The sequence below is a fragment of the Macaca nemestrina genome, chromosome 14 (assembly GCF_043159975.1).
Source record: "Macaca nemestrina isolate mMacNem1 chromosome 14, mMacNem.hap1, whole genome shotgun sequence".
Lineage (NCBI taxonomy): Eukaryota > Metazoa > Chordata > Mammalia > Primates > Cercopithecidae > Macaca > Macaca nemestrina.
The window spans coordinates 92,671,335-92,691,860 of record NC_092138.1 but is presented as its reverse complement, the minus strand read 5'-3'; the positions used below and the strand labels follow the sequence as shown (position 1 = coordinate 92,691,860).

Here is a 20,526-nt window from a genome sequence, read left to right as displayed (position 1 = left end):
TGATCATCTAGGTTCTGTGGTGAAGGGTTCTGTGAGAAGAACCCACCTTCAGGTGGATGAGTTTCCTATCTTTTTCCTCACAGAGGGTGTTTCTCTCTTTCTCTCTCTCTTTTGTTTTTTGTTTTTTTGTTTCTTTGTTTTTGAGACGAAGTCTCACTCTGTTGCCCAGGCTGGAGTGGCATGATCTCAACTCACTGCAACCTCTGGCTCCCAGGTTCAAGCAATTATCCTGCCTCAGCCTCCCAAGTATCTGGGATTACAGGTGCGAGTCACCACACCCGGCTAATTTTGTATTTTTTGTAGTAGAGACGGGGTTTCACCGTGTTGGCCAGGCTGGTCTCGAACTCCTGAGCTCAAGTGATCCGCCTGCCTTGGCCTCCCAAAGTGCTGAGATTACAGGCGTGAGCCACTGCGCCCAGTCCAGAGGGTGTTTTTCTAAAAAAATTATAATAACCATAACTGATATTTCTACAGCTCATCACAAAACTTCAAGGTCCTTTCATGCATATTTCCTCATTAAATGCCCTGGTGAACCAGTGCAGTAGGCGTTATGAGTCTCATTTCACAGACAAGTAAACTGCAGCTCAGGTGACAGAGATCACACAGGACCTGTGAGCCCACAGCACCCCGGCACCCACGCCACCCCCTCTTCTGGCTGCCTCCCTCCAAAAGGGACGCACAGAAGGGAGGCACCGGGTCGTGAGGAGTGGGGCAGCTTGCTCCTGTGAGTCTGCGGAGAGGACCTGAAGTCAGGTTGGGAGATCCAGATTAGAATTGATTATGCCATTTCCTGCCCTTGTCAGCATGAAAAGTCATTCCAACTCCTCATCTCCAGTTCCTCATCTGTAAAATGGCACCAAAAATCCCTGCTCTCCAGGGTTGCTCTGAGGTCTTTGGAGTCCTTGCTGATAAGGACTGGTGCAAGCCAGTTTATCTTATTACTGGACACCCCTTGGGGAGAATCCTGGGGGCCGTCTGCCTGGCAGCTGCTGCACCCCTAGGCAGTCCTGCCCTACACCCATGTGGGCCAGAAACTTCCCAACCACAGAGGCGCAGCCCGTCCTTCCTGCAGGGCACCGGTGCTCAGGCATCATTTGCCGCTTGGCTTCATGTTTAGTAATGATGCTCCCGGCTGCCAGTTCTTGGCCAATTCTTATATGCCAAGCACTCCACAGGCACTTTACATGTGCAGCACCGGCTAGAATTCTCCTAGAGGTAGATATGATTATCTCCATTGTGCAGAGGAGGAAACTGAGGCCCAGAGAAGCATGGCTAGTGGATAAGGTTCAAACACCAATCCACCCGAGCCTCTTTCGGGTTGCCTTCTCCTACTAACTGTCCTAGAGTGAGATGACCACCAAGCTCCCTACGGCTCCCTTTTCTTTAAGTCAAAAGCAAAACCCAGGAAATAGCAGCAGTCATTGAATCAACAAGGTGAGTGCCTCTCTCGCATCTCTGCAGTTGGCAGCTCCCTTCCAGCCCTCCCTGGCAACCAGGAGAGGCGTGAGATGGAGCGTCTTCAAGAGAAGTAGGCAGATTAATTATCATTCCGAGGACTGAGAGTGCTCATGTGACAATCGAGCGGCGGCACTTTCTGCTGACACCTTCAGAAAGCAAAGAAGCGTTTGCTCTGTGAGCTGAATGTGGGGAGTCATCCAGGATCCCACGGAGGGGGCCAGATGAGGGGGTGGGGGTGGCAGTGGAATTATTAAATATTGAAATTGATCAGGAGTAGCAGCAGGAAGCTATTTATCATGTTTTGTTGCTGCAAACTAGCATTACCATCTGGCCCATTGTTAATTCTGAGTAGTTTTTCATGTTTTGTTTGCCTCTTAAATTGCTCCCGGTAAGCGGAATCCACAGGGGCTGTCCGCAATTCAAGCTCCGGTGAGGTTTCCTGGGGTCTGCCTGGGTCTCTGTATTCTGCTGACCAAGCTATGGAAATGAGAAAAATTCTTATTTTTAGCACATACTGATAAGCAAATTCAGGGTTGGGATCTCCCAGGCCTTTCGCCAGACCTCTCAGCCCCTGACTAGGTGGAGCAGTCATCACCAGTAGTAACAGCAGTTTTGAGATTACTTCATTTGTGCATATATCACTGCAAATTCTTGCCAGGCCTTCAAGTTGGGCAACAGCATCCCCTTTTACAGATGTGCACCCTAAGGTTCCAAGAGCAAAAGTGACTTGTCTAAACTCCCACAGCCAGGGAGTAGCAAAGGAAGGCAAGATTTGAACTCAGGCCTCCTACCTCCTCGCCCAGGGTGCTCTTCCCCCATCCAAGGCTACACAAGCAGTGCTTGTTCACTTAAGTAATACAGAGGGTTGGGGCTCGTGAGGCAGGAGTCAGAGGGGACGGCAGCAGCAGGAGGATAAAAGCCAACTCACAGGGCCTGCTGGGAGGACAGAACTGGAGCAGAGAGGGTGCCTGTCCAACCTCTTGTCTCCCTTTCCTCCATCCTCTGAGTTTTCATCACTCCTGGAAGGAAATAACAGGGCCTGGGGGTCTAGAAAGTGGGCCTGGGCATGAAAGCCATGCATGGGAAGCCTTCTGTGCCCATGGTCTCAGTAGCCACTGCTGGTACCAGCCAGGGCCCAGTTCTTGCCTCCTTCTCAAGGCTGGTCCAAGCCCCTCATTCTCAAGGAGAGGGGCATCTGGAGACAGCCAACTTCTTAGGACCATTCAGGAAGCTACTGAGTAGCAAAAGGAGAAGTCTGTGGTTGAGTGGTTGTTCTTCCTTTTGCCAAGTGTCAGCAGAAAGGCCAGAGGGTCTTCTTTTCTTCCCTCCATGGTGTGGAGCCAAGGGGTTTGAGAACCTCAGATCCAGTTAGGTACTGGCTGGAGGTGTGGGTGCCGTGCTGAGGGAGATGGCTTTCCCCATCCCACAGCTGCTGGGGGCTGAAAAGAAAGAAGCCTGTGAAGAATGATAGAGCCTGGGTTCTCATACTCAAGGAACACGTACTCATTCATTCATTCATCCACTCAACTAACAGCTACTGAACATGCTACCAGGCATTGTGCCCTGCAGGGATATAAAGATAAATTATGTACAGATCCTAGCCTCTTAAGGAAAAAAAGAGACCATTTACTGAACATTTATATGGGACAGAAATAAAAAATGCTTGCTATGAATTACCTCATTTCCTTCTCGCACCATCCTGTGGGATAAGCGTTGTTATTCCCATTCAACAGATGAAAAACCTGAGCCTGAAAGAGGTGAAATTATACAGACATGTCAGGTATTACAGTGGGGGCCAGTAGCAGTGACTCATGTCTGTAATCCCAGCACTTTAGGAGGCTGAGATGGGAGGACTACTTGAGGCTAGGAGTTCAAGACCAACCTGGGCAACATAGCAAGACCCCATCTCTATAAAAAACTTAAAAATTCACCAGGCATGACAGCACTTGCCTATAGTCCCAGCTACTTGGGAAGCTGAGGCAGGAGGATTTCTTGCACCCAAGAGTTCAAGGCTGCAGTGAGCTACAATTGTGCCACTGCACTCCAGCCTGGGTGACAGAGATCCTGCGTCTAAAAAAAATGTTACAGTGGGGACCCTAGTATTTGAATAAAAATCAGTCTAACTTCAGAGTCTACTGCCCTTTCCATTATACCCAGTGTCTCTCAGTCACAAATGAATATGACATACAGTTGACAATTGCAATAGTATGCGACCAGAGCTATCATGGGGGGAAGCAACAGAGGAGGGTTGCTGTGAGGGTTAAGAGAGAATGCATACAAGGCATGTAGCATGCTGTGACCCAGAAAAGCCACCCACTGTGCATTCTGCATCCTCGAGGGCTTAGCACATGGCCTAGAACATGCAAAGCATCTCGCCCAGTGCCCAGTGAGTGTTTGATGAGCAGACGAATGCAAAAATAAAAGATGCCCTGCATCCTCAAAGCAGGGAGTCCCGAGTGTGAGAACCGTGGCTCAGAGGAGAGGTGGTCTTTTTGCCAGAGTCTCCCTCCCCTCCTCTGAATGCCCAGTTGGACTGGATCATCACCCATACCCAGTGCCTGCTGTGTCAAAGTGCTAAAGCATCTTCCCCTCTCCTGAAGCCAGCCAGACCTTCCTTCTGCCATTGTAAGACTTTGGTACACACCGAAGGGGTTAACCAGATCCCTGATGCTTGAGATCTTTATGAACAAAAACAACCTGCAAAAGGGAACCTTGCTATTGAAATGGAGAAGAAAAACATGGTGCTTAAAATAATTAGGAAAAAAATCAAAACTAGTGAGAAAAAGCATGCACATGATGAAATCGAAACCTCAAATAATCAGTTTAAATAAGTGTGCTGTTGATTGTTTTGTGTTTTATTAGACCTCAGGTGCATAGAATTAGATTAACCATCACCCTTGGTTCATGAGACACTTCCATCATGATCCACACGTAGCCTACTTTTATTTAGTTTTTAAAATTAGCTGTTTTTAGTAATGGAATAAGTATCTGCAAACTCACTACGCAAAACAAAAGCTAGGACTTGACAGTGACCTAAATCTAATATGTGGCTCTCCTCACCTAAGGAACCCCCCAGCTGCACCCTGAGTTCATCATTCCCGAAATGGGCTTGCCTTCACCTCTGTCAGAATGTCAATGACTCTTCAAGAGCTTGATGGAATTTAGTAACATGTAGCTTACGCTCTCCAGGATGCCAATGTAATTGTCATTAAAAAAGAAAAAGATAAGGATTTTAATTTTCACTTCTAGAATTTCCAGCAAGACACAGAACTCTAAATGAGGATATTATCAGCAAAACTGGGATGTCATAGCCCTCAACTAGCCCTCTCATTGCCCAGAATCAAATAAAGAAACAAATTTGTCAGGGAAGATGCATTTATTTCATGTAAATTGCACTCAGGAGCTCCCTCTTATCACTTTCACATCTCCGTGGTAAGAGACGAGGACAGCATCAAGATTCGGCAATTAAAGGCAAAATCACTGGTGTCAGCTGTGAGAGACAAACATTTTACTTGCAAAGGTAACATTTGAGCCGGGCAACCAAGTGTCCTGTCCATCTAACAAAAGACCAACATCTGGAGGCTTCTGAACTTTGTTTACTTCAAAGCCAGATGTTTTTGCTATTTTAAGATATAAGCTAAGGGTCCCTCTCAGTAACCGAAGGGAACATGAGAGCAAAGGAAGAAAAAACTGACTATGGTGTCTTCCCCACCTCCCCTTCCCATGAGAGCTCAAACACCACACACCCCTTGCTTGGAGAGGGAAATCTAAGAATGGCATTGTTTAATATCTGACATATGCTGAGTGCTCTTTGACCAAAATAAGAAATATTTCTTTCACTGCTCGGTGAGCTACATGCCCGCCTCCGGGGGCTGCCTTGGTTTGACTTGCTGTATACCCAAAGTCACAGGCTCCAGAATCAGACAAACTGGGCTTTCAATCTGCGCTTGGTCACTTGCTAGCTAACCTCAGGCAAGTTAGGTAACTTCCTCCAAGCCTCAAGTTCATCATGTGTAAAGTGGAGATAATAATGGTGCCTGCCTCCTGGAAACATTGGGATGGATGAAATGAAACAAAACACAGAAAACGCTCAGGGCCATGTCTGCCTGTGGAAAATGCTCAGGAAGCAGGGCTGCCCCTAGTATGATCCCATTGCTCCTACTGCACTACTTTCTTGGGAAGTGCTTCCGGGGCACCCCTGCCAGCTGCTCTGCAGGTGTTGGGGACAGAGATGGGAAGAAGGGCCTGCCTTACAGCCAGATGAGAGAGTCAGGACGTGGCCACAACAGACTCTTCCTTTGTGGCCAGCAGAGTGCCAGGTCCTTCTCATCCCACCCTGGCAACAGTGGGGACAGTGAGGCTGGGGAAGGCAGAGGAAATGTGGTGCTGGCAGCCTCAGCCATGGCTGTGGGAAGCGGGAACCCTGCCCGCTCCCATCACTTACAGGCCTGTGCCGGCCCCCAGCTGCCTGCAGTCACTGGTCTCACAATTCCAACCCCAGGGAAGAACATTGGCACATTTCAGGGCCTTGATAGATGGACCCCTGTCCACTCTGCGTCCTCATTCATCACTAGCCTCACACTCACTCCAGCCAGAATGGCCGGCCCCCTCAGGCCCCCACCTCTGCAGGAACCCACTCTCCTTGCTCACCACTGCCCAGGCCCCCTTCCTCACAGAGCCTCCTGCAGTGCTCAGGCTGGGCCCAGCACCATCTCACCTGCTCCACAGCACCCAGCGCTGCCCTTGACCACAGCACACATCAAGTACTGTGAGAGAACTTGGACATCTGCCCCTGACATGAGGCCAACATCTGGGAAACAGAGCTGTTCCCACCTGCATGAGGCCAAGCATTGAGCTTGGCATCCAGCAGGTACCCTGCGAACACGTGTCCCATGGGCCAGGGCTCAGCCGCGGCAACCCACCAATCCCATGGGTGTCTGAGCCTCATGACCATCTCTCAGCGAAATCTCTCAGTCACCGACTGCAAGTCATCTGACGCCTCTGCTCACATCAGCTGGAGTAAGCCCAGGCTGAAATGTATTTGGTTAACGATGAACAGAAATATTGAAGAGTATTTTTATTTGGAATGTTGAGCACAGTCTCCCTTATACATAAACATGGCTTGCCCCCTCCCCCTGAAATACAGGAAGCTGTGGAGAAGTAGGCCAGTTTCACGCAGCGCCTCTTGCGAGGTGTCTGGCACGAACGATGTTCTTCAGCCTTGAAATTATCTCGCAGTCAGATGGGCTTCTCTGGATGTGTGCCCTACACGCTTACAAAATAGTTGGCGTCAGAATTATTTTTAATAAAAGCAAGTGAGCCAGCAGAGATGCCAGCTCAACCTCCGCCTCCCTCACCCAGACCCTGATCTCCGAGGCCTGCTAAAGCCACTTCTGCACCGGTAGTGCCACCAGGCGAGCTGCGGTCACACCCGCTGCCCCTTTGTCGGGCGAGTGCCTGCCCTTCCTCATCCTCAGTCACCTTGAGGGTGGAGATGCCCATTGTCAGGCCCCACCCCCAAAAAACAAAGTGGGGAAAGCTGAATTCTTTTCAGTGTAGGCCTCCCCTCTCCCTGCACTTGTTGCTCACCATCCCCAGATCTTGCAGAAACAGCAGCCGCAGTATCCAGTGTTGTGCAGAAAGCTGGCAGCTGAGTTAGACAGGCTGGGTTTCAATACGCTGCTACCTGCCATTGGGAAGCCCTGAGAGGGGGCACTGCACCTCTGGGAGCCTCAGTGTGCTTTGAAACAGGGCAATGACATCTACCTTGGGGCACTGTCAGAATTTAGTGATAAAGTATGCACCTGGCCCAAACAGTAGCTTTTTCCGTGTCTAACCACCACTATCCTTCCTGGTGGGGGTGTGTGTGTGTTACAGACTACAAACCGTTTCCAAAGTCACCTGTCCACACAATGCACACACTCCCAGTGAGCTCTACCACCACCCTGTATACAGAAGAACCAAGGCTCAGAGGGCTAGAAACAGCTCCCCAGGCAGGCAGGGGCAGAACAGAGCCGGCCCCGAGTCTCAGTCCTGGTCTGCCTCGTGCAGTGACAACGGTCACAGGCGCATGAAGATGTAAGCCCCGTCCCGGTCCTCAAATGCTCCCAGGCCCGAGAATTGGGCAGAACTGTGTTTAGGAGGACAGTCTGGCCTCTGGTCTTGGCCAAGCCTGGTGTTAACAACAACAGCGTGTCCAGGGAGCTCTTGGGCTGTGAGGGCTTCCCCTCCCCCACCCCTCTCATCTGTTCCTCCCACGGCCTGGAGCAGTCAGTAAAACGTTTGTACACACTTTATTGTTGCAAAACACAGCACTCAGTGCTCCCAACTGCTCTGAGGGGAGGAATTTCTCTTATCCCAGATTTAGAGCTGTGATAATAAGGATGGGACGGGTTAGGGGCCACCTCCAACGGCCCCTGCAGTGCTCAGGCTGAGACTCAGGTCTCCTGACTGTATCTTCTCCAGCAGGTTCTCTCCTAACGTGACTGCCAGCGATTGACACTAACACCAGCTACATTTATCAAGCACCCAACACAGGCCAGGTGCTATAAAAGCCTTTTTAAAAAAATTAATAGGCTTAATATTTTTAGAACATATCATTACAGAAAAAATTGAGCAGATAGTACAGAATTCCCATGTAGTCCCCCACCCCCATGCACACAGTTTCCTTATAACACCATCTTGCATGATTGTGCTGTTACAATTAATGGAAAAACCTTGGTATATTATGATTGACTCAAGTCTGTAGTTTGCATTAGGGTTCACTCTTTGTGTTGTATAGTTCTGTGGGATTTGACAAATGCATAATGTCATGTAGCCGCCGTTACAGTGTCATACAGAATAGTTTCACTGCCCTAAAACTTCCCTGTGCTCCCCCGTTCAGCTCTCCCGCCGTGAGCCCCCGATCTTTTTACTCTCTATAGTTTAGCCTTTTTCAGAAAGTCATATTGTTGGAATCATAGAGTATCTAGCCTTTTCAGACTGGCTCTTTTCACTTAACAATGTGCATTTAAGGTTTCTCCATGCTTATTTATGGCTTGCCAGCTCATTTCTTTTTATCTCTGAATAATAGTCCATTGAACGGATATGCCACAGTTTGTTCATCTATTCACTTACTGAGATACAGCTTGGTTGCTTCCAGTTTTTGGCAGTTATGATTAAAGCTACTATAAACATTTGTGCATGGGTTTGTGTGGACATAAGTTTGTAACATGACTGGGCAAATACCCAAGGATGTGATGATTGGATCGTACAGTGCAATGGTTAATTTCAGGTGTCTACTTGACTGGAGTAAGGGATACCTAGAGAATTGGTAAAGCATTAGTTCTGGCTGTGTCTGTGAGAGTGTTTCCATAGGAGATTGGTGTGTGAGTTGGTGAACTGGATGGGGAAGATTCACTCTCAATGTGAGTGGGCACCATCCAATCAGCTGGGCGCCCAAATAGAACAACAACAAAAAAGGCCAAGATGACTCTCTCTTTCTCTCTCTCTCTTTCCCCCCACCTCTCCACTCCTCCCTCTCTGCCACCCCCTTCTGGAGCTGGGACACTCTTCTTCTCCTGTCCTTGGGCATCAGAACTCCAGGTTCTCTGGTCTTTGGACTCCAGGACTTACACCAGGTCCTCCCCTTACCCCCAATCCCCCGCCCCAGCTTCTTAGGCCTTAGGCCTGGGACTGAGAGCTACACCATTAGCATCCCTGGTTCTGGGGCCATTAGACTTGGACTGAGCCACACCACTGACTTCCTAGGGTCTCCACTTTAAAGATGGTCTGTTGTATGTGGGACTTCTCAGCCCTAAGCCAATTCCCCTAATAAATCCCCTTCCACATATCCATATCTATTAATATCTATATCTATCTCTGTATCTATATCTATCTATATCTATTTATCTCTCATATATATATATATATATGCAGTGAGTCTTCCATATCCATGCATCCCACATGTGCAGATTTAAATCAACCATGGATTGATAGTTTTTTTTAAGAAAAATAAAAAATAATATAACAATTTAAAAAATACAAATAAAAAATATAGTGTAACAGTTATATAACATTTACATTGTTTTAGGTATTATAAGTAATCTAGAGATAATTTGAAGTATACAGCAGGATGTGCATAGGTTATATGCAAATACTACACCATTTTGTATAAGGAACTTGAGCATCCGCAGAATTTAGTATCGGTGGGGTTACCTGGAACCAATCTCCTGTGGACGCTGAGGGATGCCAAACTGTCTTTCAAAGTAGTAGTACCATTTTGCATTCCTACAAGTAATGAATGAGAGTTCCTTTTGCCCCACATCCTTGTCAACACTTAGTATACTCAGTTTTTTGGATTTAGCCATTTTGATAGGTATATAGTGCCACCTCATTGTTTTACTTTGCAATTCCCTAAAGACATTTGATGTTGAGTATCTTTTCACATGCTTATTTGCCATCTGTATAACTTCTTTGGTGAGGTGTCTGTTCAGATCTTTTGCCCATGTTTTAATTGAGTTACTTTTTATTGTTGAGTTTTAAGAATTCTTTGTATATTTTGGAGACAAGTTCTTTATCAGATATATATTTTGCAAATACTTTTCTCCCAGTCTGTGGCTTATCTCATTTTCTTAACAATGTCTTTTCAGAAGTTTTTAATTTTAATGAAGTTCAACTTAACAATTTTTTTCCCTTCATGGATCTTGCTCTTGGTGTTGTGTCTAAAATTTTATAGCCAAACCCAAGGTCATCTAGATTTTCTCCCATATTATCATCTGGAAATGTTATAGTTTTGTATTTTACACTTAGGTCTGTGATCCATTTTGAGTTCATTTTTGTGAAAGGTGTAAGGTCTGTGTTTAGATCCTCTTATTTATTTATTTTGCTTGTTGATGCACAATTATGCCAGCACAGTTGTTGAAAAGACTAACCTCCCTACATTGAATTGCATTTACTCGTTTGTCAAAGATCAGTTGACTATACTGATAGGGGCCTACCAGGACTCTCTCTTCTGTTCCATTGGTCTAGTTACCTATTCTTTTGCTAATACCATACTGTTTTGATTTCTGGAGCTTTATAGTAAATTTTGGAGTTGGGTAGTGTCAGTCTCTGACTTTGTTCTTCTTCTTCTTCAGTGTTATGTTCGCTATGCTGGTCTTTTGTCCTTTCATATAAATTTTAGAATTAGTTTGTCAATATCCACAAAATAACTTGCTGGGATTTTCATTTGGATTGTGTCGAATCCATAGATCAAGTCAGAAAGAACAATAGTGATCTTTCTATTCATGAACATGAAGTAGTTCTTCATTTATTTAGATCTTCTTTTATTTCTTTCATCTAAGTTTTATAGTTTTCCTCATATAGATCTTGCACATATTCTCTTAGATTTATACCTAAATATTTTATTCTATTTTGATGCTAATGTAAATGGTATTATATTTTTAATTTCAAATTCCAATTGTTCATTGCTAATGTATTAAAAATTGACTTTCCTATAATAATCTTATGTTCTTCAACCATACTATAGTCATTTGTTACTTCAGGAGGTTTCCTTGTCAATTCATTGGGCTTTTCTACATTGACAATCCATTGAACAAAGACAATTTTATTTCTTCCTTCCAAATCTCTATACCTTTCATTTCCTTTTCTTGTCTTACTGCATTAACTATGACTTCCAGTCCAATGTTGGACAGGAGTGGTGAGGGGGGACTTTTTCTTCCTGATGCTAAGAGGAAAGCATCTAGTTTCTTTCCATTAAACTGTAAATTTTTTTTGTAGATATTGCTTTATCGAGCTGAGGAAGTAATTGCATTGGTCATGGTGTATGATTCCTTTTTTTTTCTTTTCTTTTTTTTTTTTCCTTAATGATAGGGTCTTGCTCTGCTGCCCAGGCTGGAGTGCAGTGGCACAATCTTGGCTCACTGCAGCCTCAAAGTCCTGGGCTTAAGTGATCCTTCTGCCTCCTGAGTGGCTAGGGCTACAGTCGTGTGCCCTCACACTTGGCTAATTTATTTTTTAAAATTTTTTCTAGAGACTGGGTCTCACAGGATTGCTCAGGCTGGTCTCAAACTCCTGGACTCAAGCAATCCTCCTACTTTGGCCTCTTAAAGTGTTGGAATTATTTGGTGCCCAGCCTATGATTCAATTTGCTGATATTTTATCGAGGGTTTTTGCGTCTATGCTCAAGAGGAATATTGGCATGCAGTTTTTCTTTCCGGTAATGTCATTATCTGGTTTAGGTATTAGGGTAATGCTGGCCTCACAGAATGAGTTAGAAGTGTTTTCTCTGCTTCTGTATTCTGGAAGACGTTGTAGAGAATTTGTAACATTTCTTTCTTAAACATTTGTTAGAACTCACCAATGAACCTAGCTGGCATGGTGCTTTCTTTTTTGAAAAGTTATTGATTGGCCGGGCGCGGTGGCTCAAGCCTGTAATCCTAGCACTTTGGGAGGCCGAGACGGGCGGATCACGAGGTCAGGAGATCGAGACCATCCTGGCTAACATGGTGAAACCCCGTCTCTACTAAAAATACAAGAAAATTAGCCGGGCGAGGTGGCAGGCGCCTGTAGTCCCAGCTACTCGGGAGGCTGAGGCAGGAGAATGGCGTGAACCCGGGGGGGTGGAGCTTGCAGTGAGCCGAGATCGCGCCACTGCACTCCAGCCTGGGGCACAGAGCAAGACTCCGTCTCAAAAAAAAAAAAAAAAAAAGAAAAGTTATTGATTATTCATCTTATTTCTTTAACAGATAAAGGCCTATTCAGATTATCTGTTTATTCTCTTATGAGTTTTCATAAATTGTTTCTTTCAAGGAATGGATCTATTTCATCTAATCAAATTTGTAGACATAGACTTGTTTGTAATATTTCTTTATTTTCCTTTTAATATCCATGAGATCAGTAGTGATAGTGATGATCCCTCTTTCATTTCTGATATTAGTAATTTGTAATACTAATTAGTAATCTAATAGCCTTTTCTCTTTCTCTGTTGTTGCTGTTTTTGTTTGCTTTTGTTTGGTTTTGATTAGCTGGGCTAGAGATTTATCAATTTTATTGATCTTTTCAAAGAACCAGCTTTTAGTTTTCTAGATTTTCTCTATTGATTTCTTCCTATTTTTAATTCATTAATTTGTGTTCTGATTTTTATTATTTCTTTCTTTCTGTTTATTTTGGATTAAATTTGCTTTTTTCCTGGTTTCCTAAAATGGAAGCTTAGATTATTGATCTTAGATCTTTCTTCTTGTCTAATTTATTGCTATAAATTGTTCTTCTAAGCACTAATATCACTGGATCCCACAAATTTCAATAAGTTATATTTTAATCTTTGCCTAGTTTAAAATATTTTAAAATTTCTCGTGAGATATTTTGGATCTATATGTTGTTTAGATATGTGCTTCTTATTCTCCAAGTATCTGGGGACTTCTCAACCATCTTTCTGTTATTGATTTTTAGTTTAATTCTATTGTGGCCTGAGAGAATACTTTGTATGATTTCTATTCTTTAAAATTTGTTAAAAACATGTGTTTTATGGTCTAGGATATAGTCTGTCTTGGTGAATATTTCATGTGAACTGAGAAGAATGTATATTCTACTCCTATTGGATAAAGTATTGTATACATGTCAATTAGACATAGTTGATTGATGGTGCTGCTATGTTCAACTGTACCCTTACCAATTTTCTGCCTGCTGGATCTGTCAATTACTGATAGAGGGGTGTTGAAGTCTCCAACTATAATAGTAGATTTATCTATTTTTCTTTGCAGTTCTATCAGTTTTGTCTCACATATTTTGACACTCTGTTGTTAGGTGCATACATGTTAAGGATTATTATGTCTCCTTGGAGAATCGTCCCCTTTATCATTATTACTCACCTTCATCCCTGATAATTTTCCCTGTTCTGCAGTCTGCTTTGTTTGAAATTAATATAGCTACTGTAACTTTCTTTTAGTTAGGGTTATCATGATATATCTTTCTCCAACCCTTTACTTTTTTATCTACTTTTTGTTTGTTTTTACATTTAAAGTGTGTTTCTTATTATCTTTAAGCTGCTTTTCAGTTGGGTCTTGTTTTTGAATCCTCTCAACAGTCTCTGTCCTTTAATTTATTTAAACCATTCACATTTAAAGTACTTATCGATATAGTTGGATTATCATGTTTGTAACAGCTTGCTATTCATTGACTTGTTCTTTGTTTCTGTTTTTACTTCTCTTTTCTGCCTTTTCTGGTTTTAATAGAGAATTTTGTATAATTCCATTTTATCTCTTCTTTTAGCATAGCAATTATACTTCTTTTTAAAAATAGTCATTATCCTAGAGTTTGCAATTAGTTTCCAGCTAATGAGTCTGTTTTCAAATAACACTATACCACTTCACAGATAGCGCAGGTACCTTATAATAGAGAACTTCCGATTTCTCTTTTCCATGCTTTATAACATTGCTGTCATTCATTTCACTTATCCCCAAGCTATCGTCACCCAATACATTGTTGCTATTATTACTTTGAACAATTATCTATTAGATCAATTAAAATTAGAAAAAAACATTTTGTTTTATCTTCTATTATTTATTCTCTAATGCTCTTCCTTTCTTTATGTAGATCTGAGTCTCTGGCCTATATCATTTTTCTTCTCTCTGAAATTTTTTTTAACATTTCTTACAAAGCAAGTCTACTGGCAACAGATCCCTTCAGTTTTTGTTTGTCTGAGAATGTATTTCTCCTTCATTTCTGAAGGATAATTTCACTGCATACAGAATTCTAGGTTGGTGGGGTTTCTTTTTTCAATACTTTCAGTATTTCACTTCATTCCCTTCTTGCTTGCATGGTTTTAGGTGAGACGGCTGGTATAATTCTTGTCCTTAAGGCATTATATATACCTTACCTAAGGCATATATTCCTTACCTGTATATTACCTATACAGGTATTGTTTTTCCTCTCTGACTTCTTTCAAGATTTTCTCTTTGTCTCTGGTTTTCTACAGTTTAAATATGATATTCCCCAGGTGTAGATTTTTGTTATTTCTGTGAGCTTTCTGGATCTGTGGTTTTGATGTCTGTCTGTAATTTTTGAAAATTCTCAGCTATTACGACTTCAAATCTGTCTTCTGCTCTTTTCATTCTTCTCTTTCTATATTCTCATAACATATATTTTGTACTTTTTGTCATTGTCCCACTGTTCCTGGATATTCTCCTTTTTTTCAGTATTCTTTTACTTTAATTCATTGTTTCAGTTTAGGACATTCCTGCTGACATATCTTCAAGGTCACTGATTCTTTCTTTGACTGTATCCAATCTGCTGATGGGCCCATTGAGAGCCTTCTTCATTTCTGTTATAATGTTTTTTATTTCTAGCATTTATTTTGGATTCTTAGAGTTTCCATCTTCTCCTTACACTTTCCATCTGTTCTTGAATACTGCATACTTTTTCCGTTAGAGACTTTAACATATTAATCATTATTTTGTATTCTCCATTGGATAATTCTAACATCTGTGTCATACCTGGGTTTGTTTCTCATGCTTGCTTTATCTCTTCACACTGTGTGTTTTCCTGCCTTTTAGCAGGTCTTGTAATGTTTTGTTGAAGGCCAGACATGAAGTACCTGATAATAGGAACCAAGGAATCAGGCTTTCAGTGTGAGGTTTTATTTTATCTTGCTAGGAGCTGGGCTGTGTTTATTTACTGTAGTCAGACGTGCCAGAAGCTTTGGTTTCCTCCAATTTTTTTTTCTCTCCCTCCCTATTGCCTTTAGATTTCCTTAAAAACTCCTTAAATGGAATCTTTTTCTTGGATCTGTCTCAGTTGTAATCCACTGTTATTACGCTGGAGTGAACCCTGTTGATGTGGTGATAAGGTGCTGGGTAGAGAAACATTTCACAATCTTAAGATTAAATCTGTTCCTAGTGGGCTTGAGTCCATGGGCTGTGACTTTCAGAAGTGCTTCTTAGCCCCTTTTTTCTCCCTTTATGTGTGAAAGCTAGAAAGTCTAGAAAAGCTAGAGTTATCTAATTGCCCTTCCCCTAGGTCAGATCAGCCTCTACTAAAGTAGTTTCTGGCTGGGTGTAATGACTTACACTAAGTAGTCCCAGCACCTTGGAAGGGTGAAGCAGGAAGATCAGATGAGTTTAGGAGTTCGAGACCAGCTTACGCAACACAGTGAGACCCCTGTCTCTACAAAAATTTTAAAAATTGCCAGGTGTGGTGTCACAGCTACTTGGGAGGCTGAGGTAGGAGGATGGCTTGAGCCCAGGAGGTTGAGGCTGCAGTGAGCTGTGGTTGCACCACTGCACTCCAACCTGGGTGACAGAGGAAGACCCTGTCTCTAATAATAATAATAATAATAAACAAAAAATAAGTAAATAAATAATAAATAGCTTCCTCCATTAGCAGGCCTTTGTTATGGAGAGTGCTCTAGGCATATTTGAAAATAGTTACCTCCCCCACCCCTTTCTGAAGCATGAGAAGATTTTCTCCAATCTTTTTCTTGAGAACCTGGTGGGGCTTCTGGAGCCCCACCCACAAAAAAAGTGGGAGACCCCCTAAGACTGGCCCCCAGGCGTTTTTAACTCAACCTAGTTAAAGGTTGAGCCTCACACTGTCTCTAGCAACTCATCAATTACCAGTGAAATGTTCTTATCAGCTCCTGGCTCCAGCAGCTTCTGCTCCTGGTAAGCTGAACTCAGCTCTGATTCTCTATATTCACAAGTCTCAATGGTTTATAGGGTGGTGGCTTGCCCTGTGACCTCAATACTCATGGATCTTAGAAAAGTCATTGATTTTTCAATTTGTTCAGCATTTTTTCTTTTCTTTTCTTTTTTTTTTTTAGCGGAGTCTCGCTCTGTGGCCCAGGCTGGAGTGCAGTGGCCGGATCTCAGCTCACTGCAAGCTCCGCCTCCCGGGTTCACGCCATTCTCCTGCCTCAGCCTCCCGAGTAGCTGGGACTACAGGCGCCCGCTACCTCGCCCGGCTAGATTTTTGTATTTTTTAGTAGAGACGGGGTTTCACTGTGTTAGCCAGGATGGTCTTGATCTCCTGACCTCGTGATCCTCCCGTCTCGGCCTCCCAAAGTGCTGGGATTACAGGCTTGAGCCACCGCGCCCGGCCCAGCATTTTTTCTTGTTGTGAAGATGGGAGTGACGACTTCTCTCTTTTTTTTTTTTTTTTTAAATAAAAATGGGGTCTCACTATGTTGCCGAGGCTGGTCTTGAACTCCTGTGCTCAAGGGATACTCCAGCCTCAGCCCCCAAAGTGCTGGGATTACAGGTATACATCACCGTGTCCAGCCAGGAGCAATGACTTCTAAGCTCTTTATGCGTCAGAGCTGAAACTAAAAGACCTCTGTTAACATTTTGCACATCTCCCAACAATCCTGAGATTTAAGCTCTGTACTCCAGGTTACAGAGAAGAAAGCTAAGGCTCAGAGAGGTTAAGTAATGTGTCCAAGGTCACCCAGCTCGTGAGTGGTAGAGCCATAATTCTTTGTCTTTAGATTCTCATGGTCTTTGAGAAACTGTAGCAATGACCAACATTCCAGAAGTGTTTACCTTTCAGAGATTCTCCAGGGAAATCTGGGCTTACTGATTTAACCCAAGAGAGCAGAGAGAATCTCACAAACCATCTGATCAGTTCTTTGTCATCAAGAAGATGCCCAGGTTACCCAAGACAGAGACTCATCTGGCCCATAGGAGCCACTTTCAGAGTTCATGGGTAACATTTCCTGCATATTCATCTTACTGATATGGAATCATAGTGTTTAAAAGTAGAAGGGGACCAGGCACACAGTAGCTCATGCCTGTAATCCCAGTACTTTGGGAGGCCAAGGCAGGAGGATCACTTGAGCCCAGGAGTTTGTGACCAGCCTGGGCAACATAGTGAGACCCCGTCTCTACACACACATACACAGAGTTACAAAAAAGTAGCCAGGCAAGGTGGCATGCACCTGTAATCCCAGCTACTCGGGATGCTGGGGCGGGAGGATTGCTTGAGCCCAGGAGCTCGAAGCTGCGGTGAGCTATGATTGCATCACTGCACTCCAGTCCTCCAGCCTGGGTGACAGAGAGAAACCATGTGACGTTTTTTAAAAAAGGAGAAGGAGCCTTAAAGATCATCTCTTTCAACCCCCTTGTTTTACACATGAGGGACTCTGAGACCCTAGCAAAGTATTGGAAGAAGCACCTACTATCCATTGGCTTTCTACATCCCCAGCCTGCTCTTTTTCCAGATCTTTTTCGGAGTAAGTTAGACACGTTCCTTTTTGAGATAGTCCACAAATATGTGATGAAATCTACCCTGTCCTTTGGCCCCTGGGAGGTGGAAGAAGGCAGGCACATGCTCTCGGGGTGCTCTGCATCTCACTGGAAGAATTGAGACACTTCCAGTGGTTAGGCATCCATGTCTTCCCTGAAGTCTAGAGAGATCAGTGGTTCTCAACTGGGGGGGACAATTTTGACTCCCAAGGGGACATTTGGCCACGACTTGAGACAATTTTAGTTGTCATACTGGGGGAAGGGAGTTGCTATACTGGCGTCTAGTGGGTGAAGCCCAGGGCTGCTGCTCGACAACCTGAAATGCACAGGACAGACCCCCACAACAAAGAATGGTCTGGCCCAATGTTAATAGTAGCCGCTTTTCCCCTTCGGCCTCCTGGGGCTGCTATAACAGTCCTTCGTGCCCCACCACAGCCACACCATGCAGCTGCCACCTGACTCAGGGCAAAGATATGTCCTCAGCCCGGGAGGCCCCAAGCAGCCTCTAAAGAAAGGGAGCTCACCTCATCTGTTCCGCAAGACCTTACATGACTGAGCGCGTTCTTCTTGGTAGCAGGTGGGAGTCTCTGCCCACACTTCCCCACTGATCACATCTGCGAAGGGAGGAGGAAGCCTTACATAAGCGCAGCCTCAGAGAACCTTCTGTCATTTTGGCAACACAGGGCCTGGGGAAGCCCCTCCCTTCCAAAATCTCATGGGGAGCACGGTTCTGTTCTGAATGGGCCCCGGAGGGTTTGCCTGCTACCTGCAGGATACAGGTACATCTGAGCTCTTTAGCCTTTGAGATTAGCCTTGCCAGCCTCATCTCCATCCTCCACAACCGCAGCCCCCATTCCCGCCACACTCTTCGCCCACACGCCCTGTGCTGCTTGGGGCCAGCCAATGTGCTTCCGTTGTGGGGCCTCTGCTCATGGTGTCTCCTTCCTGTAACATCCCTCCCTGCCTTGATTGCCTGCGCAAGGCCCATGGGTGAGATGCTCATCTGTGAAGCTTCCAGACCCTTCTCCCTGCCCTCCCTGCCAAACAGCTATGCTCTCTTCTTGCTCTGTTGATTCCAGGCACACCTCTCCAGCCATCATAGCTCGCTGGATCAGAAGTATTTGCAAGTGCCTGTATCCCCTCTCCACCTGCCTCCTGTGGATGCCAAGTGCCTCATGCCAGTGCCTGATTCAGGCCCAGGGCCCAACACAGGGAAAGCTTATTGAATAAGCAAGCAAGTGAGTGAACAACAAGGTAGACTGGGTCTCACTAGGCTCCTTACTCTCAGGGTGACTACTTCTAGGACGTCATGGTTCCCTATTGGTCACCTGGTATCTGGACACAGGCCATGTGGCCTCAACTCTGCCTCCTCATTGAAACTGTATAATCGACTAGACATGGTGGTTCATGCCTGTAATCCCAGCACTTTGGGAAGCTGAGACAGGCAGATCACTTAAGGTCAGGAGTTCAAGACCAACCTGGGCAACATGGTGAAACCCCATCTCTACTAAAGATACAAAAAGTAGCCATGCCTGGTAGCAATTGCCTGTAATCCCAGCTACCTTGACGTCTGAGGCAGGAGAATCGCTTGAACCTGGTAGGTAGAGGTTGTAGTGAGCCGAGATCATGCCACTACACTCCCTCCAGCCTGGGTGACAAAGTGAGACCCTGTCTCAAAAAAGAAAAAGGAAACTGTATGATCTTGAACAAGTCACTTGCCCCCTCCAGCCTGTGCACCTGTCGGTAGCCAGCTGTCACATCGCAGCGCGCTGCATTCCATGCATCCGAGGATACGAGGATACGTAGTGGTCTCAAGTTGAGGAGGTAATAGATCCCAACCGAGTTCAGGACTCTCCCTAATTCTCCATTTGCGGTTGCCCTAACTGGCCCCCAGATAGCACTGCTCCTAGGCATGAATACAATGAAAGAAACATTTTCGTGCACTAATAAAATTACCTTCTCTAAAGAAGGCAATTTGCATGTTAATGTTTTGGGTGATTCGGTGCAGCTCCAGTGCCCTCCAGGCTGCAATTTCTCTCTGACAAAGTGACAAAAATAAACTCCCGCATAAAAGAGCATTTCTCTTCTCTCTCATTTGTGCTCTAACGTGACATTCTTAATGTGAATCAAGTTGAAACCCACTGCTCTGTCTTATTTTTGACACTGATCTGCCTCCTGTCACCGCTCCAAATGGCAGGCCAGCTTTGAAGAGCTCCTCAGAGGGGTCTCACCTTGAGGACAGGGCTCGGTCCACTTGGTGAGTGGGCACTGCTCTGCCCCGCCCAAGGCTGAGGCTGGGGTCTTCTGGAGATTCCAGAAGGCCTTGCCAGTTAACTGTTGGACAGCTGAGGAGATGGGGAAGAGGGTTGCTGTTGGTGGCTGAGTTAGGGCCAATTTGCCCATCTTCCAATTTGCCCATCTTTGGATAGAATGGGAATTCTGAGCCGTGGCCCTCCATGAGAATACTCTTTATTCTGCCAGGCTTGGCCCCTCTCATGACTTAAAGACAATCAAGAAAGAAGACCATGTTTCCAGTGTGTCTTCTGTGTGCCAGACACAGGCCCAGCCCTTTATGTCTGTTTTCTATCACTGAGCCCCTCAGAGCTGGGCAGGATAGAGAGAAACTGAGGCTCCCAGCCAGGCAGTGAGTAAGCCAAGATCACCCCGCAGTGTGTAAGAGGCCAACCCTGGATTTGAACTTAGGCATATTTGATATCAAGCCTGGATTTTTTCTACCCTAAGTGGATCACTTAATGTTCAATGGGCAGCCCCCACATGCCATGCACTGGGGGTGATGGGGACGTGCAGGGACGAACAGAACACCCAAGCCCTGGCACTGCTGACATCCGGC

General features: G+C 44.8%; 1 protein-coding gene across 9 annotated transcripts in view; it reads left to right on the top strand.

Annotated features, from left to right (window-relative positions):
* The window catches only part of LOC105487164 (tubulin tyrosine ligase like 11), a 273,149-nt gene that overhangs the window by 231,772 nt on the left and 20,851 nt on the right, over positions 1-20,526 (top strand). The gene's annotated exons all lie outside the window — the stretch shown is intronic.